This window comes from Panthera onca, chromosome A2, assembly GCF_046562875.1.
Source record: "Panthera onca isolate mPanOnc1 chromosome A2, mPanOnc1 haplotype 2, whole genome shotgun sequence".
NCBI lineage: Eukaryota > Metazoa > Chordata > Mammalia > Carnivora > Felidae > Panthera > Panthera onca.
The window spans coordinates 107,721,507-107,741,724 of record NC_138340.1 but is presented as its reverse complement, the minus strand read 5'-3'; the positions used below and the strand labels follow the sequence as shown (position 1 = coordinate 107,741,724).

Here is a 20,218-nt window from a genome sequence, read left to right as displayed (position 1 = left end):
ACTGGAATGCAGAAATAGAGTGTGCAGCTGTTAGAATTGCTAGAAGTGGGTTAGCAAGTGGTTGATGAACAATGACCCATCAAGGACTGTAGTTAGCAGGAGGGTGATGGGGAGACAGGTATCAAGTTTCCTGTTGAAGGGGAAATGTATCCTGAATGGTAGTAATTGCGGTGAATCAAGCCTAATGTCTCAGCCGCAGCCACTCATACCTGCACAGTCTCCACCCTCCTCTTATAACTGGTCCAGCAGTTAAATAGCTGTAAAGCACTGTCTCTTTCTGTCTCATTCTCCCTGAGCTCCAACAGCAATAGTAGCAACAGCAGCTGTGGAAGCGGCAGCTAGAGATAGGCAGGGCTGTTGCTCGCTGCCGCGCAGATTGCCTCCTCCTTACCACACACGCGCGCGCACACACACACAGACACACACGCACTGCACGGATTCCCAACATCACCGCGTCTTGATAGAAATGAAGGACTCAGAGAGATGAAACAAGAGCATGAGTCATGGACAACAGGTATTTCAAGCTCTGACAAATCCCGTTTCCCTCGCATGCCCCTTGGTATGGCTACCAAAATAACCGTTGGCGATGCCGGGCTTAACCGGGAGCCTGGAGGTGGCCGCGCATGGGAGGGGAAGCGGGAGTGCGAGGTGGGGAAGCGGGATGCCAAAGATGACTTTCAGGCTCCGGAAAGCCACATCGTTCAGCCTCCGCTGTTTGGGAGTTGCAAATTGTCAGGGACCGGTGGGCTGCAGGCCGCCTGTGTGTTGTGGACTGGAAGTCGATGTCCATCTCTCCGACACTAGTTAGAATGGGCCGCGCGTTGTGCAAGGGGGTGGAAGTGGAGGGGAGGAGAGGCTGCGAGCGGAGTTCTTGAAGCTCCACTCCTCTGGGGGAAGCCGAGCCGAGAGGCAACCTTCTTCCCGAGCGGAGAGCGTGCGAGCTGGAAGCGATCCCGAGGGCTGGCCGGTCCAGGCGCAGGTCCTCTCCGGAAAAGCGGTTGCCCTCGCTTGGGAGATGCGCCCAGCCTTCGCCTGCATCACACTGCAGTAAGTTAAACTCGACACGGTTGGCAGTTTCAGTGCCTTCTGGGTTTGTGCTGCGGGGGGAAGGGAAGCTGAGAAGAAATGGCGAGGAAAGTTAGAAAAGCATAGCTCTGATTCTCCTTGAGATGTTAAATCCGTTGGTCTCTCCGACTCCCGTCCTAGTTACGCTATAGTTGGTGTACTTGCTCGGCTATTTGCTGAAGGCTGTGGCTTTTTGGCGAGGTATGCATAAAGCGCTCAGTCCTTTGGGATTTTAGGCAACAAAACTGGTAAATGCGTCCTACATTTCGTTACCAGCGCGTGCTCCCGAAAGTTACCAATGGATGGCAGTTTGCCTTTGCAAAAGAAAATTCGTGAAGAGGCCAACTTGCACTTACAAATGCTCAGCTAATTGCTACAAATTTATTCCAGGCTCCTTCCTAATCTGCAAAATAAAGAAGCAATCCAGCAAACAAAATGAAGGGAAGGTCTTTGATTTACTTGGTTGAGTTAAAATGTGAAGTAGGGCTCTAGATAACTGCCAGGCAACAACAGCCTAGGCGACTCTGATGATACGATAAACATGCAAATACTCTTTAGTGGATGGAAGTGCTGGATTCCCCCAGTGTCTTACTCCGGCAATCAGCACCTCCACTTGCTAAGCAGTCCCTTCCTTGTGATTTCAAAGTGGTGGTTTTTACACAGATGGCTTTATACTCAGAACCAAGCAGCATTGTGGTCCCTGGCAAAATAAAATGAAGGCGAAAAAACTTTTGCAAAAGTACTTCAACTGGTTGCTCAAATTACAGATAACAAACTCTTAAAAGGAGGTAAAAACAGGTCAGTGACACAGCCAGCCCATTGTAAAGCAAATGACCAAATAAATGTGAATTCAGGCAGAATACTAAAGGTCTTTTTTAGAGAGAAGCCAGGAATAATTAATCTGGAAATGTTGGTGTATTTCTAACCAGTCCCTCTTTTACACTCACCAGAATTTTATAATGAAGAAAAAAAGAAGAACCACCATGTTTCACAAAAACTATTAGACTTAGTTACAGAATCACTGGAAAAAATTATTCTATTACTATAGTTTTCTCCAAGAAAGATTAATGAAAAAACAGAGGTTACCCAAAACGGAATCCAGGATTTTAAGCTGGTTTGTCTCATGTGCTGTCATAAATTCTTTAGGATAAAGAGGTGTCAAAACTTATGAAACAACTATTGTGAAATGCAAAATAATTCTAAAACTCTCCATCATTAGAAAGGAGAAACTAAGGATCACTCTTATCCAGTTATTGCAGTTTTTAATTGTGTTAAACTCCTCAAATCCACCTAATCTTCATTATCTTTTTAAGAAATAAAACATATCCCGAATGTAATTTGACTTACTTCACCTACTCATCCTAAGGATCTCCATATAATGTTCTTGTCATTATGGAAATACCCAGTTAGTTACAGGTAACCTGTTCCATATACACATATTTCTTGGTGCAAAACTCTACATATGACTTTGTAAATCACTGAGTAAAATATCATCCAGAGGACATATTGTGATTGTGCATGCATGAGGGTGGTTAAAAATTTTAGACGGCAACAAAAGGGAAAAGGAAGCATCTATACAAAGACTCAAAGAATATGGTTGGAGCCAGTTTGTAAGCAACTCTAGAATAGATCGTTACCTGTATCTCAAGTATTGGCTAAAGACCAGAAACATCAGGCTGAGAGCCTGAATGGAATCACTAGGAGTTGTAGTTGAATAGGGATTTGTGAGACTATCTTTAAAGATAGAAACATAGGTGGGTGGAGTTGAGTTTGGGGAATACATTTGCTTCATATTTTGGTTGTCCTCATGATAAACCTCAGGTTACACCTCATGGTATGTCTGAGGTGAAGATTTTCAAAACTGTTTTTGAAATCAATTATTTTAAGGTTTAAACCATTAGTAAGTTTTGCTGGGAAAAGCGTCTGAACTAAGCATGTATCCTATGACTCATGCTTTCCTTGAACACTATTGGAAGAAGGAAGAGTTGTAGCCAGACAAGCCAAAGATAACTGCTGGTCCCTGCTAATAATGACTATGATGTTGATGTATAGGCTTGAAATGACATTAAGAATATCCTTTCCTGGATGCTTTTCCTCCTGGCTGGCCTCAGGAACAGAACTTTACTTATGCATGCATCATACTGTTGTAATATTATCTTAAGGGTAATACTTCTAGCCTAGGAGCATCTGCCTGGAGGAAGATCTAGGCAAGAATTTAAAGAAGGTTCTTCCTGTTGCTCCTTTCCCATTCATGACATTTTCTCTCTCTTTTAAAAAGCCAACACAAAAATCAGACCTCGAGTAAGAATCTTATGGCTTTGTTCACCCTTGGGTATTGATTGTGAAGTAGATTCAAGCTCTTAATAGTTCTTTCATTTATGGGATAACAGCTACATTTTCTCCCATTTATCAGAAACTTAATCTCAGAGTAAATAAGCAAATTGCCTAAAGCAGTATATTCATTAACTGGTGGGCTAGGATTAATCACTTTGCCACTTTGTTTTATTTAAATGGTATTCTACCATATCCTAGTGGAATGAGCTTGTTGTTCTATTGTTGAAGAATGTTCAGAGTGCTTGAGAAATCATCAGGAGAGAACTCCCTCCTGTACCAATAACCAAGATTGGATCCACTCAATTTAGAATCTGAATTGACCCCAAATCCAAACTTAGCAGAATCAATGATTCCAAGTGAAGTGTCCTACTATGGTTTCATGAACCATGGGAATGAAGCTGGAAATATCTTTTCCAGGAAGGAAAATGATGGAGTTAATGTAGGAGGGAAAGAAGTTGGAAAGCCCCAAAACCAAGAGGGATAAAAGGAAACTAAGGGGAGATTGGCTTATCATGGTGGGAGACTGGTATGAGAACTTGTCCAGAGACTGTGTCCTGAGGGATGTTAAAAAACAAACTCTTTGGATGGTATGTGGGGTAGATAGATAAAGCACAGATTTAAAACAATTCTTTAAGTATTTATAAGGTCTAATTATAAAAATTAGATTAGGTTTGTCTTCAGATAATGTCCTTTACACATTTTTTAAAGAGTAAAAGTGATGATTCAAAGGAAAGTGGGGGAGAAAGGCCTGCTGATGACTGAAGAGGTAAAACAGTGGTTTGGAAATCTCACTGGTTTTTGCATAAGCACTTTCTGAAAATTTGCCAGGAAATGAAAGGCCATCTTTAACTGGTGAGGATAAAAAGAAAATGGTTCATTTAGGTAAAATCTGAAGTGTTAAGGAGAATAACATGATTACTGTCGCTTGTCTTCTTAACACAGAAGACAAACACTAACAAGGAAAAAAATGAAAATGTTGTGGGCATAATGCCAAACAATATTTTAAGATTGGTCTTTCTCAGCATGCTAAATTTAAACAGCTGAAATTCTTTTTTAAGTATTATCTGAGTCAACAATTTGAAATGAAGGATTTGCCTTTTAATAGAGAATCTGTATTGCATTGGAAGTTTGAAACAGTGTCCTTGAGTCAGTTACTTCTAATTGGCAATTTGCCAATCACTACAGATCAAGGAGCACCAAAAATAATACCTTCAAAATGAGAGTAAAAATACATATGCTGCAAAAGGAAAGTTGATGAACTTTGATGGAGCTTTGCAAATACATTTACATTATTAGCCCTGATTCTTTGTTTTGTATCTTGTCACTTGTGACACTGCAAATCAAGGTTAGAAATAGAGTTCCTGTCAAGAGTTGATTTTTGGATGTGGTGCTTTGGCTCTTTTCCCCTTAGGGTTTAAAAATAATGACAGGAACACTTACTGAGTGCTTACTACATACCATTTGCTTGTATGAATATCTTGCACATTTAATCTTGACAGTGTTACTCTTGTAGGATAATCCCATTATCGTCTGCATTCCCATTTTATAAAAGAGCACAGTGAGGCACAATAGGGTTAAGTGACTTACCCACAGTTAGAAATTAATAGTTACAGAGCTGGTGTATGAATGGGAAGTCTGGTTCTACAGCCTTTGCCTTTAACCCAAAGGCTACAAGTCTACTCTTAACTCTTACTGGCTTTTTATAACCCTTAACAGTTCATGCTATTTGTTTACCTCTTTCATCTCTGCTTACACCTGTCTCTGTCTGTAATTTCTTTCTTGACACGCAGATCCTTCTGTCCTTATTCCATTAGTGTTTTACCTTAGGATACATCTTTAAGCTTTTGCTGTAGCATCATGACCTTTCAGGATTCTATTTGGATTCCACCACTGGCCTAACTGTCCTTTTCTGTTGTTCCACTGAAACTTGTGCTTACCTTTATTATTGGATATGCCACTGAGGGTTGAAATAATCTATTTTCTAAATTGAGGAAGGAAATTAAGCTTTATTTATCTTTGGAACATTAGTGCTGAGTGTTATGTCTAATACAAAAGTAAAAATCAAAAATCATTGAATTCAAAGCTCTAATTCAATTCCCTGAAGGGATAGGTAGTTCCAATTCCAGTCTTTATCCCTGCAAAGTCTAGAAAATAATGTTTCAAATGCAAGTTACCACCTCTGAGCCAGATAGTATATTTTAATTAGTTGAACTCATAATTAGTATGAAATTACTCAAAAGATATTTGCCACCCTCTGTGGTATTATATATTTAGAATATAGGAGACAATATTTTGGAAGGTGACAGATGGCATATTCCAAATTGCAATATTGAAATTTACAATGATAACTAATTTCTGGTACTAATGTATCTGGGGGTGGGGGATATTAGAATAAATGGTTCAGCAAAAATGTTTTGCCGATAGAATGAAGTTGTGAGATGGCTCTTTTAAAAAATTGTTTCTTGAACTCATTTTCTTTGAGGAAAAGTCCTGAGAAGATTTTGATTTAGTCATAGCTGATAAATATTGAGTCATATCTGTGAGCAGATGTTAGAACCTTGACTACCACTAGAGAAAAATGAAAAAAAAAAAAAAAAAAAAGATAGTAGTGGGAAAATCAGTCCCCACTCTCCCTCCCCCAAAGAAGTATTTTCAGTTTATGGGATAAGTTGTATTTTACTTATTAATGATTTGTAAATTTCTTTCATTAAGTATTAAAACAACATAATGATGTGAACTGAATGGACATTGCCTAGGGCTGTCCAAATACAGCATTTTCATTAAAAATATCGTCTTAGGTCAAATAATTCTATTTTACTCTCCAAACCACACAAATCAGTTGTCAAATAAGAGTTATAACCAGAAGAAGAACAGATGTGATGAGATGTGTGGTAGGTATTTAAGATCCCTTTGGAGTTCCATCACCAAAGTTATCTCAGGATGAGATTACCTCAGTGAAATAGCTAGACCTTCCTTTATATTTCTTTTTTCTTTACAGAGTCTTGACTTATATCATATTTTGATTATTCATGATGATGGAATTGTGGTTTAAGGTGTGGGGAAATCGACTCCATGTAAAATTTCTCGGTATGCAAAGATGCCCATTTGAATTTCATTATTTCCTTCTTAGGCACTGTGATACAGGGGTTAACACTTACTCTTTGCATTCAAATTGCATGGCCTCAAATCTTTACTATGTGGATGACCTTGAGCAAGTAACTTAAAGTCTCTGGTTTAGATTTCTCTTTGTAAAATAGGGGTAATGAAAATGATATCCACTTTATTGAATTGAATTATTGAATTAATCCTGTGTGTAAGAGGCTTAGAACAGAAGGAACATAATAAATACTCAAAAATATTAGCTATTTGTTACTTCCTATTTACTTAGGATGTTGTCTCAGGTAAAAAGTAAAGTACTGATAGCAAAGAAAATGTTCTAAATAAAATTTAAATCTAAAAACCGTTTCCATTTTAGTTTTATATTAATAAAACATTTATGAAACTCATAAAATCTATTAAATGTTATAATAAACAGCCTCTCATTAGGGTCATCTTTACTTAGTATTTTGCCCAAAAGGTTTTTATTGAATTATAGGAAAAAAATGGCAACTGGTCACAAAGATAAATTAGATAGCACATGTAAATACTGCCAGGAGAGTGGCGGGCACACAATCAACCCTTAGAAATTTTAATTCTTAGGGTGTTTGGGTGGCTCAGTTGGTTGGGCGGCTGACTCTGGATTTTGACCCAGGTCAGGATCTCATAGTTCCTGGGTTTGAATCCCACGTTGGTCTTCATGCTGATGTTATGGAGCATGTTTAGGATTCTTTCTCTCCCCTTTCTCTACCCCTCCCTAGCTCAAGTTCATATTCTCTCTCAAAATAAAGGAAGAAACTTTAAAAAATTTAAAAACAAAGAAATTGTAGTTCTCTTCCCTGTAGCTAGAACCATGGTGAGAGGCCTTTCACTTTTCTTCCTCCACCATTCTTAAAAGGCAGTCACAGCTATCATCCATTTAATATGCAAACTGATGCTGTATTTTCATCCTTATCAACTATTCTATTTGTACCTATGCAGACTGGGAAAATTTCCTCTTGTGTGAGCAAATCTATTATTACATAAATGGACTCCTTTTGAATTATATGAACTGGAAAGGAGGAAGAAATAGAGGTACTATGGAAGAGCGTTACAGGATCCTTGACCTGAAAACAGAACTTCAAACACATAAGATGAGTTTGTATTTTATTCAGTAACTTGTTTTGCTGAGGCAGAGAATGTGAGGAAATGTTTTTTCCTGGGCTTTTGACCAAGGAATCCCTTCACTGGTTCCTTCATGAAAAGAAAGAAAGACTGGGGAATTCTCGCTTGCCTGCCTTTCATAACATTGTATTTTAGGGATTGTAAGTAACACACAGCTACCTCTGGGAAATTTTAAGGTTCATATAAATAAACACTGTTACTAAAACTATTACCTTAAGAAACAGAACTACTAACACCAGGATCCTGTGTTTTATTGTATTTCATACTTTTTTTTAAGTTTATTCTTTTATTTATTTTGAGAAAGAGAGAGAGCACATGAGCAGGGGGAGGGCAGGGAATGAGGAGAGAGAGAGAGAGAGAGAGAGAGAGAATCCCAAGCAGGCTCTGCACAATCAGTGCAGAGCCTGACACGGGGTTTGAACAAATAAATTGTGAGATCATGACCTGAGCTGAAATCAACAGTTGGACATTTCACCAGCTGAACCACCCAGGTGCCCTTATTTTATTTCATTCTTTAGTCATTGATGGGCTACTCTGTCAAGCAATATGCCAGCCTCAGGGAAGGAAGAATAAAATAAGGGACAAGTTCCTACAGTACTGAAGGTACTACAGTGAAAGAGAAAGACACAAGCCAATATAATAAACAAGGAAGCAAATACATGATTTATTGTTGTTATTGTTTTATTAAGTGCTATGAAAGAAAGAGTTGAAATAGAGAAGAACAGAGGTCCAATTTACTGAGGAACAAACTGGTTTCAAGATTTATAAGAACCATTTCCACACATCTCCCCCCATTATCATTTTTGTCATGATAGAACAAGTTTCTGGTGTTGACAGTGATGAGAGGAGGATTATGCACGTGAAGTAATCCTAAAACTAAGACTGATGAACTCATGGTGAATCAGAATTTTAGAATTATTGAGCAAAACATTTTCATTCAGTCAGAAACATGACTCCCACATTGCTTTTCCCTTTACCTTTATATTACAGGATTTTTCAGCTTGTGGCAGCTTTTAAGGATTAGAAAAACGCGAGTCCTTAATGTTGCTTAGTAACTTGTATTGCCTGTCATTTTGGGCTGCACATAAACAACTTGTAACTTCCCCACACTTGTCCCAAATTACTAGAATTGAGAAAGAGCACACAAGCTGATGAGTCACTTTGCTATCCTGTTGTTCTTAATAAGAGTTCTGGTTACCAAGATGGGTGCTTTATCGTTACATAATCTTATTTGCCACCCCATATGTCAGAACTTTCTATTTGGCAAATAGAGTTTCCTTCCCTGTCACACACTGAAAACAGTATAGCATAAAAACCATTCACGGTGGGACTATTGTTGTGTTTGGGTCCCTGGTTTTCAATGTACTGTAAACTCTATCAGAAAACATATTGTGAAGGTGAAGTGGTACAGGGTTTTCACCTTCATGTGGAAATTATATTTTGGAGCCACGGATGCTTCTGTCATTTAAGTTACTTGCATAACTGCTTGCTGGTATGTTTAGTATTCAGGTAACTATATTATCTTCGTAAGAACATTTTCAAAGCAAAGCAAAAGAAAACAATGATTTCAGTGTGGCTATAATATTGCTATTCTTTATGGTTAGACAGTGTTTTCTAATTCTTAAAATTAAATTCTTTTATAAATTCTTTTATAAAAAAGAAAACAACAAGATTCTGTTAGATTTGGTGTATATATCAATAATATGGGAGTACTATACTGATCAAAATTTCTTCTCCACTATGAACTGTCAAAGCTGTATCAAAGGAATTAGCCCCTGTGCCTTACCTTTGGGGAGAATCCTAGATAAAGAGAATGTGCATAATTTCTGTTTTTTTAACATCTGTTTTGCTGATTCTAATAAGTTAAAATCCAAATCCAAACTATGTTAAGACAAAAGGGAAAATTGTTTGGGGAATGCTAGTATGTGTGTTAAAAGAAGAAAAGGGCAAGAAAGCTTTCTTTATCCAAACATTAAACAAAATTAAATAGTTTTCTATTTTAAGGACTTCTTATAGTTCATCAGATGCAAGTGTGTGTTGGAATCTCTAGAAGTGGGATTTAGTACAAATTTCCCCGACTTTATTTAATCCCAGAATCTTTTCTTTTGGGAATATCTATTAATATCTCTTTGAAAACCCCAGAGAACAATTTATTGGTCTATTGGCACTCATTTGTTCATATAAAAATTTTTGAGCATCTCTCATACATCAGAGTAGAAAGTTCTGAGAAGAAATTTATGAATAGAACCTGGTCCTGTCATTAAGTGGCTCCTAATTTGGGGGTTAGAGGAAGACACATGAATATAGAAATTATAACACCATGGTGTCTGGGCAATGATAGAAGATAGATGGGCAGGAAGTACGTAGTAGGCTATAGTATAGGTAGATGAGAGTATATAGTAGATGAGAGTAAGATAATAAGTAATTCATTATAGATAACTTAGAATTTGAGTTGGATCTTGAGAAAAAGTAGGAATTTTTTCAAAACAAGGACAAAAAAACAAAACACAAAGTTATGTCTAGAGATCGTTATTCCTTTGCTCTCATGTGGAAACCAGTACTCTTTGCACTCATCCAAGCATAACTCTTGAGTGAATAGTGGCTACATAAATTAAGAGATACGAGCAGCAAACTGGGAAAAAGATATATAAATTTGGTGATACAGATAGTACTTGATTCCTTTGAAGTAGATAAGAATCCCTGGGAAAAGAATGTAGAGTGATAAAAAGATAATTGTAGGTTTCCTGGTCAATTTTTAGAGTATATTGGAATACACAGGATATACAGAGTGAAAATGAATTGTCACACAGGAGAAGACCAATAGCAGGAATCTATGGTATTCCAAAGACTAGGGGAAAATATCCTCTAAGAAAGACAGAATAATTATCCCTGTAGATGTTGCTGGGAGGTTGAGATGAGGAATGAAAAATATCCATTGGATTTGAACACTGGGAGATCATCGGTGATTTTAGCTAAAGATGTGTTGCCATGGTGATTGGGGTGAAACCCAGGTGAAAATGTGTTAAAGAGTGAGTAGGAGCCCAGGAAATGGAGATGGAGTGACTCATTCAAAAAGTTTGTCTGTGAAGATTTGAAAAAAAGAACTGTTTTTGCACAATAATGGAAATTTGAAGGAGCTTTTCTAAGATAGGAGTTTTTGAGCATGTTTAAATATCTATGAAAAGTCCCAGTGATCAAAAATATAAAAGTGTACTCTCCTGTTCTTGGTGGGGGTCAAGTGGGTGGTCCCCACCCCTGAAATGTATTGAGGCAGAGGAAAAGGGCTCCAACCTTCTCTGTACTATGTGTTTCAGTCCACCAGTTCAAGTGCCACAACATGGGTTCCAAAAACAAATACAAAACAAAATTTAGAAAAGTAAAGCAATGTTTGATGGGTACCTAAAAATGTGAAATTGAATAGGTTTTAAGACATGGAGTATGAGTTGACTTTGACTAGCAGTTAACACATTCTATAGAGAAAGAGGGAAGGAGGGAGAGAAAGGAACAATCTGAATAGGTATATAGGCTTTGTAGTGTTAAATTGAGGATATTTTTGGTATTTAACCTTTCTTGATAGAAATCTGAACAAAGTGAAGAAAGTTTGAAGTTTTTGAACGAGGTTGGAGGAGTTACTGACTGAGGCATTTGCTAGGATCTGGGTGATATTGGAGGAAGGGGCATTTGAGTAGGTGGTCATGACTTTACAATGATGGCATTTTATGTCAGTATGTGATTCTTTTCAACAGCTGGGAAGTGTGATGTTAAAAAATATAGAGCTCATCCAAGATGTATTGTTTTATTTCATTTTGTCTTTTATATTGTCATCGCCTACTCTCTCAGTATCATCTATCATCTTCTTTAGTACTTCTTCAGATTTAGAAATTTGGATCACAGTTTTCCTTTTTCTTACCTCCTGTTAGCATTATGATTGGTTTTTTAAATTTTTTTAAGTTTATTTATTTATTTTGAGAGAGAGAGATTGAGAGAGAGCGAGCGAGCACACACCGGCTGGGGAGGGGCGGAGAGTAGAGACAGAATCCCAAGCAGGCTCTACGCCATCAACACAGAGCCTGGTGCGGGGCTTGAAACCACACACTGTAAGATCATGACCTGAGCTGAGATCAAGAGTTAGATGCTTAACCAACTGCACCACCCAGGCACCCTGCATTACGATTGATTAAATTATATGGGTTGACAAGTCAATTAATAGCCTGTAGAAATTTTTAACCAAATTACCTTCATTGGTATTCTGCTCCCTTCCACGTTAACCATTGGCCAATGACTCTATTCTGAATCTTGATATTATCTGGAACTTTTCATCTTTAAAATCATCAATCACAAAGCAGTAATCTTCTTGTTCTGTCCACCTCCCACCAATCTCCAGCACCTTGACACACCTTGTTTTCTTCATGACTGTTTTCTCACTCACTTCTCCTTACCATGCAGCCAAGACCTAGTATACAACTTAAAGAATTCGTTTGCCCAAATCTTTCTTTGTACTCTTTTCCTTCCACTTCACATCTGGCAAAATCCTTGCCCTTTCTCAATTGAGCAGTTTCGCTTTGCTTTTTCACTTGGGGTATTGAATGCTATCAGAAATCACAAAACTGTGAAAACTGGTGTCATAATAAATTTGTGATCTCCCATCTCGGTCTGACCGCGGTAATACTTCTAAGTGCCCGTGTTTTATTTACCTTTCCATTCTCTGCAACAGATATCTCATAAAACTCTGCCACACATGTACTTGGTAATTCCTTAAGAAAAGACTTAAATGTTATTACCCTCTTCCTCTTTGTGCTGTTTACAGCACAAAGAGGTATTCCTCTTTGTGCTGTTTACAGCACAAAGAGGTATTTATATTTTGGTATTGATATTTAAACATTTTTAAAAATTTTAGATTTTAATTAAAAATTATCCATTTCCATAAATAAATCAACCTTCCTCCCCACTGTCTCCACCAACCCCCATACCCTAGCTTTTAGATAGTTTCATAATTTGTCCCTTCTTTATCCTTGCAAGAATATATATTGCCACAGTATTCTCTTCCAATCCAATGTTTCTTTGACATTAAGCTGCTTAAAATATCCTTTCTGTCAGTGCTCCTTTCCTACCTTACTTGCACTCTCATTGTGTCTCTCATTCTTTGTTTTGTCTGTGATTACAACAGTAGCTGGTACAAAACAGGTACCAAAAAAAAAAAACAAAAAACAGAAAACAAAAACAGAATAGCACTGAATAAATAAGTGGATTTTGAAAATGCCTCCTTTTTGATTGAGGGTGATGGATTGTCTCATAAAGCATTTCCCTCAGTCAACAATGTTTTTATCTTTCAGTTTACTCTGTTAGAATGCTAAGCGACCATCTCTGTTCTCTGAAATATACTGTCAATTTTTCAGTAAAGTTTTTTTTTTATTCTAATCAAGTGCTTGTCTTCTATCACGTTTTCCCCTTGGTAAGTAGTAGTAATAAATACATTTGCTTATTCTGGAAATGATATTCAATCATGTTATTCTGTTTTGAGAGAATAAGATTATTCTTAATTTGACCAAATTCAGTAGTTGGCACTTTATTTTACAATATTAACTGTTTACGTTAGATTTAGGCACTTGTTTTATTTGTGACACATTTCATGAATTGATTATCAGCATTTGATTGTCAACCTGGATGAAGTGGAAGGTTCAGAGTTATTTTCAGTATCTGACAAGAATAAACACTGAGACTTTGAGGGCTTATTGGAAGTAAACAGTAGGCTAAGAGGTCACACATGTGGAGAGAATAGAAAATAATCTAGTCTACTTTCCCCACTGCTATGTCACTTTCTCAGAGTCCCATTTAAGTGATGATGTACCAATGACAACAGAAAGAAAATACTTTCCGCAGCCACATGAAACACTTACTTAAAAAAGTGTGAATAAACACAGAAGATTTTTATCATGATTTCTGAGTGTAATTCATGAGAGGATGGTCACTTGCTCAGTTTCTTGCTTTCCCATAGCCCTCTCTTCCCTCCATTCTTTCCACAGAATCAAATATCAACTAATAAAATGAATGAAGGCATTTGTAGGAGGGAAAACATGATTTATATCAAAACTTACTCTAAAAGTGAATTTATCCACAGCAGTATGCTAGTCTACTTTACAAGTGTGTGTTTTTCACTTACGTGTAGCTCTAGAAATTATAGAATAGGTTGGCTTTGGAATGGCTTTTGGATTTCTAATACAGTATTTCTTTTCTATATAGTTTTACTTAAGCAATATAAATAAGGTTAGCTGTGACCTAAAAAAAAAATACTCAGTCATTTTTCTTAGAACACAGTATGGTATGTGCCCTAATTAATTTTATTTGTGGTATAGTAAAAAGTATAACTTCAGAAGGAAATGAAAACTGTGTGGAAAGAGATGACTTTGAGGCAGGGACACTCTATTAGAGCTTATGATTGGGGAAATCCTGATAAGCTGATATATTGTTAACACTTTATATGTTTGATTTTTCCCTCTTTTTTATTTGTTCTAGACGTTACTAAAAGAGGTTAATGTATTGATGTATGATATTTTTTCCAGGCCAAACAGGAAAAAAATGAAAATTTAATTTTTAATTTGCAGAAATGACTTTGATAGGTCTGGTTTGAAGAAATTGGAAGTCAACTTTCCCTTTGCTTTATGTTGCCCAGATTCCATTCATTGCACACTTTTTGTTTTTGTAGATTGAAGGTGGAATTTTATGTTCTTATTTCAGGACTCTTTCCTTTGTACTTCTTGCTTGAGTGTCAAGAGACTAAGTACAAAGGATTCATTGATACCTGTGAAGACTTTTTGTTTTTGTTTGTGTTTTATGATGAGCAAAACATTGGTGGCCTTTTGCTACCCAAAGAATACTCATTTTCTCTTAGCTAATAGGAATTTCTGTTTCTTAAACTGAGTACTGATTTGTGAAATGAGCTTCTTCTCCCATCTACTTAGGGCGTGGAGAAGATTTTCTAACCAGGGCTTGTGGTAGGCCATAGCCAAGCCAGTTGCACTGAAAGTTTTGTTGGTTTGATGAAGCACAAGAAATAGAGCACAGAAGTATGTATACATCTGTGGTGCAGCAAGGCTCTCACTGAAGGGAAGAGGACTGGCCCTTTCATTGTTGCTGTGGTCCCCCAACCAGATGGTTATAAAAGGCCAAATTCCTACATCTTGTACTGTGCTAACTGGGAGGATTCCTCCCTCTGCATGGGATTCTGGTAGTATTGAACTTTGGCTTTGCCTTTGTATGGAATAAAACAAAGCCTCAGGGAGCATCTACTGACTTACATTCTTAATCTTGTGTTTATTCTTTGCAAGGATTCTTTGCCAGTATAATTGTGAATCAAAGCAAAAGCTGAACGTAGTTGAGTCATGGCCCTAATTCTTGCCAATTCTAGAACCTGAACCAGCTTTTTTGTTCTTACCAGCTTAGAGTCAGTGGTGATAAAAATGGTTTTACTGGACGGACTCATAGATTCATGGCCACTTCCTGCATAGTATCAACACTTCCTGGCTTCCACAGTTGGAGGGTGTTCCTCTTTATCTGTATCTTACTTGCCAAGGTGCAATCTGTGTAGTCTTATCAAATGTTTTAAAAATCATTAACCTAGAAAAATTCTAACAGGCCAGTAAATATTACAGTTACCAGCTCTTACTTGTTTTTCTTCCCAATTTCAATTTCTAGATAAAAGGGCTCAAACATTACCCTCATGTAGCTGTCCTTGAAACTTAACTTCATAGCAATGTTTTGTGTTCTAAGCAATGACCTACTCTCATAACTTTCAGATATATGGCTCCTTATTCACACAGAGGTAAAAATAAAAGGTCCAGTTCTTTTAGATTTAAGGTACCCCATGGGGAAGTAGCCTCTTTAAGGGTAGGCAGATAGGTATTGAATACCTAGTTGATATAATGGTGCAGAAAATTTCAACATTGGCATATGGAGTGAAGGGAACTCAGATGTTAAGAAGAGTATCTACTATATCATGTTTACCCTTAGGGCGTCTGTCTCTGTGCCTCCCACTTATTCTGTAGCCAATTATACTTTGCTATCAATATATACCTGTACTTAAATTGGCCTTAAAATTTATTAACAATTTCCTGGTTATCAAATTCATTTACTTATCAGTTTTTTTTGCTATCTTTAGCCTCTTTACAGAATTTGCCACCTTGGATAGCTTCACTCATTGTTGTAACTTTAGTCTTTGTCATTGGTAAGACTGCACTATTAGAATGTTACTTCTGTTTATTCAATGAGTCAAAAACTATTCAATGACTACCATTTACCAAGTACTTGGAAAACAATGCTAATAAAACACGTACATAGTTTTTGTGCCTAGTGAATTTATAGTTTAGTGAGCGATTGATAATAATTTATTATTTGATTTGTAAATATATTTTGAGTACCTACCTGATGCCAGGTTCTGTTCTAGGCATTAGAAATGCAGTGTAAAAACAGTACCTGGGGAAACACGTTTTCTTGGAGGAGATAGAAAGTAACAAGTACTTAATATCATTTTATATATAAGTGCCATGATGAAAAGTAAGTCCGGGCAAGAGGAAAGGAAGTGATAGAGAGTGGGTGCTATTTTTAATAATGTACTATTTTAGGGGCACCTGGGTGGCTCAGTCAGTTAAGCATCCAACTCTTGATTTCAGTCATGACCTCAAGGTCATGAGATCCAGCCCTGCACGGGGCATTAAGTTGGGCATAGAGCCTACTTAAGATTCTCTCTCTCTCTCTCTCTCTCTCTCTCTCTCTCTCTCTGTCTTTCTCCTTCTGCCCCACCCTAGCTCGCTCGCTCTCTCTCTCTCTCTCTCTCTCTCTCTCAAAAAAAAATAATGTACGATTTTAGATTTATTAAATATGTTCCATTCTTCCATGGACATATTACATTTGAAATGCCTTTAAATTATCTAATAGGTGCTGTTAAATAGGCAGTTGGGTACACGAGCCTGAAATTCAAGAAGTTATTGGAGGGGCACCTGGATGGCTCAGTTTGTTGAGTACCAGACTCTTGATTTCGGCTCAGGTCATGATCCCAGGGTTGTGGGATCTAGCACCACCTCAGACTCTACACTGAGCATTGAGCTTGCTTAATGTTCTGTGTGTGTGTGTGTGTGTGTGTGTGTGTGTGTGTGTGTGTGTGTTTGTGTGTGTGTGTGTCTCCCCCATGCTCTTCTCCCCTGCTTGTCGGAGACAAAAATGTGAGATTGGTGCATAGATCTAGGACCAGGAGTGATCATGTAGGGAATCAGATTAGAGAGAGAAGAATATACAATGATGAGCCTTGGAGAAAGTAAGAAAGAGCAGCAGGAGAAAGCCAGGAGAATTTCTCTGGATGCTCAGTAAGTTTGCAGTAAGAAAGAGCTGTTGAAATATGTGGCTTGTTACTGAGAGGACAAGCAAGAGGACCAGGTAGGTTAGCCACAGGATTGGGAAAGTCAGTCTTTGTTGACCTTGAAAAGGGAAATTTCAGTTGAATGGTGTAGCACAAGTTAGACCAAAGCAGACTGAAGTGAAAATTGTTGGTTTGACGTGGAGGGAAAACCAGTCAGAGAACAATACCAATAAATTGGAAATTGCACCTGAAATGAATGGCCCAAATATAACAGTATCATTTGAGTTCATCAAGAGGGTTTGAAAGGCTTCATGAAGAAATGATTTTAAACTGAGGTCATAAAGATGAGTTGGTATTAACTAGACAATAAGGCAAAAGTAAAAAAGCTTGTAAAAAGACTAATACCGCAAGGTAAACTTGAAGACTGGAAGAAGCTCATACAGGTTGGCGTGGGTATGTATGAGTTTAATGATGGCATGAAACTGTTTTATCCTTTTTTCAAAAATTTTTAACTTTATTTACTTTTAAAGAGAGAGAAGGAAAGAGTTCACACACATGGCATGGGGTGTGGAGGGGCAGAGAGAGGGGGAGAGAGAAAATCCCAAGCATGCTCCATGCAGTCAGTACAGAGGCCAATGTGGGGCTAGATCTCATGAACTGTGAGATCATGACCTCAGCTAAGATCAAGAGTCAGACAACTGACTCAGCTACCCAGGTGCCCCAAGACTGTTTTATCTTTTACCCTAGAGCATTGGGCATAATGATTAGAGGGAGATGGGGATATGTGGACAACATCATCTATCTTTTGATGAAGTTGTTCTAGCTGTACTGTGTATAGGGTATAGAGGTAGGTCGGCAAGATGGAAGTTGGATAGCTCACGAACAGGCCATCTTAGTAATTAAGGTGAGTCAAAATTGCAGCTTGCATTACAGCAGTAAAGGTGTAAAAATGGAGAGAAAGAGAAATCTGAGTGATATTTATGAAGTGAAATTGATAGTGCTTACAACAGTCTGGATAGGAGTATATGAGGAAATGTAGAGAAGTCAAGCATGACCCTTAAACTTCTGGCATTCACAGTAGAGAGGCAGTATCTTGGCATTAATTAGGAGAGAATTAGAGCAGAACTCCATTGGTTTGCCATTATTTTTGTGGGCCTTAATGGATTTAGGTTATGCATGTTGGATTAGAGGGACTTGTGAGCCATTCTCACCTGCCTATTAGACTTTTCTATCTATATATCCCACTGAGTTCTCAAAAATATTAAAACTGAGTCCATCTTGATCCCTTCAAAATTTCTCTTTCCCATCAACCCAGACTCAATCATCTTGTAATGATTTTTCTTCCTAGTACCCTCTCAGTTTCCATGTCGGGAGACTCTGATCTTTCTTGACTGTTCTCTTGCACATTTGCCCTTTTCCATTTTTACCCATACTATGCAATTTCAAACTCTTTAATTTCACTCCACTGTACTCTTAACCTGCTATGTGGTCTTTTTTTCCCCCAAATCATTCCTTGTCTGATACTTTTTTAAAAATTTTAAGTATCTATTTTCATATTTAAGATTCTGATTTTTCCCATGTCCCTACTTAAAATAATTCAGTGTCTTTCCTATTGCTTATAAATAAGCTGTAGATTGACTTTAGCTTGGAATTCAGGAAAAAAAAAATCTGTAGATTTTTCTTCCCCTGACACACTGTGGAACTCAGTAATTAGAAACTGCCTGGTTTAAATCCTGAGTTTAGTACTTACTAGTTGTGTGGTTTTGGCTGAGTTAATCACAATTTTCTATTTTTCAAATGGGATTAAAAATAGAAACTCATTTACATGGTTGTTTTAAAGTCTAAATCCATTAAATTCTCTTAGCACAGTCCCTGGCACAAAACTAGCACTCAATTAATGCAGTTTCTATTATTATTCTGTTAGCCTCCCACCAAGCCCCCTGTATGTATGCTGGCACATTTAACCACTTCGTGAGCATGCCTTTTATTTCTCTGATGTGCTGTTTTATACAACTTGCATTCTTCTGCCTAGAAGGCTTTCTCCTTCCTCTCTTGGCAGCCTTTCCCCACAACGCAATTTCTTCCTGTCTAAATTTGTTCATCTCTTCAAGTACCAGCCCTTTTCTATCCCCAGGAAACATTTCTGTCTTTCCCAGCTTGCCCCGTCCCTGGTTCTAGGTGCGGTTACCCAATATTTTTTTTTTTTTTTTTTTGTATTTTGACACCTATCTTATCAGCTCCTTGTATATAGTTAGGTATGTAGCTTTCTTGCATCTTCTACAGGGTAGGCCTTGAGTACAGGGCCATTTTTAGGATGCTATTTGCCTAATGTCTATAGTTTTTGCAATATTAGTGAACAAAAGATTGCCAGTGTTGGTGGGCAGTCCCCTCATTTGCCTGTGAATATTCTCTTGTTTTCCTTCCATGTAGACTGATTTTGGCTCTACTCCTCATCAAGAAACATCAAGTTACCTGTCCCAGATCTTTTCCTTAAGGACAAGAGCTTTCAAGTCAGCAATCCACTAAATCCGTCAGGGCTAATGTGTTTTCAGTGCTCTCAGGAACTCTAAGTGCATTTAACCAAGCTCTTCTGGCAACATTGGCCCTGTTTTTATGTTCCAAGTCGTTAGTTTTGTTTTGTTTTGTTTTTCTCAGTTACACATAATTTGAAGGAAGCAGTTTTAGGAGAGGTAACTGAGCACCAGCTTAATAGCGTTTTACTCAGAGATCTCTAATAATGGGCTTCTTTAAAATTAAAAAAAAAAAGTGACATAAAAAACAATATTTAATATCTTTTCTGTTTCCTGCCTAATTGCCTCTGGTTCTGCTGGGCCATGGCCTTTGGATTACAAACTGCCACTTTTTAGGATGTTCCAAAAGCATGAATCAAGATTGATTCTTACTTTATCCATCGTTGTACTTGGTTGTAACTTACACAGCCTGAGATGAGGGTTTATTTTTCCCCTCCGAAGCTTTCAGGGATGTTTTTGTCGGGTTTTGGAAAATGTGCTCCAGAGTAATGATAAATTGAGTGCTGCCTCAGAAAGAGTCAGGCTGTCAGGGAACATATTTATCTCCACATTTGGAAAGCAGAGCAAAATAAGTACAGACCTTTCAAAAACCTGTGTGAAAACTTGCTATGGTAAGGGAGAAGGTCAATCTGGCATGGCTTTATATCCACTTTATTTATAATTTATGGGCTTTATGGAC

The 20,218-nt window shown here is 37.7% G+C and overlaps 1 protein-coding gene and 1 non-coding gene across 13 annotated transcripts in view; both read left to right on the top strand.

Moving 5' to 3' along the window:
- The first annotated feature begins 305 nt into the window (after positions 1-305).
- The window catches only part of DGKB (diacylglycerol kinase beta), a 725,288-nt gene continuing 705,375 nt past the window's right edge, over positions 306-20,218 (top strand). For 4 of the 12 annotated variants that reach the window (XM_060632590.3, XM_060632589.3, XM_060632588.3 and 1 more), the window contains exon 1: positions 310-514. The gene's annotated coding sequence lies outside the window, so the exon portion shown is untranslated. Of the gene's footprint in view, positions 515-695; positions 1,048-20,218 lie in introns of those variants that run through there. The other 8 variants (XM_060632583.3, XM_060632585.3, XM_060632581.3 and 5 more) reach the window with 4 other exon arrangements.
- On the top strand, positions 10,874-11,000 carry LOC132679974 (small nucleolar RNA SNORA57). The gene has a single exon (XR_009610451.1). It is a non-coding gene; the product is annotated as a small nucleolar RNA SNORA57 (small nucleolar RNA).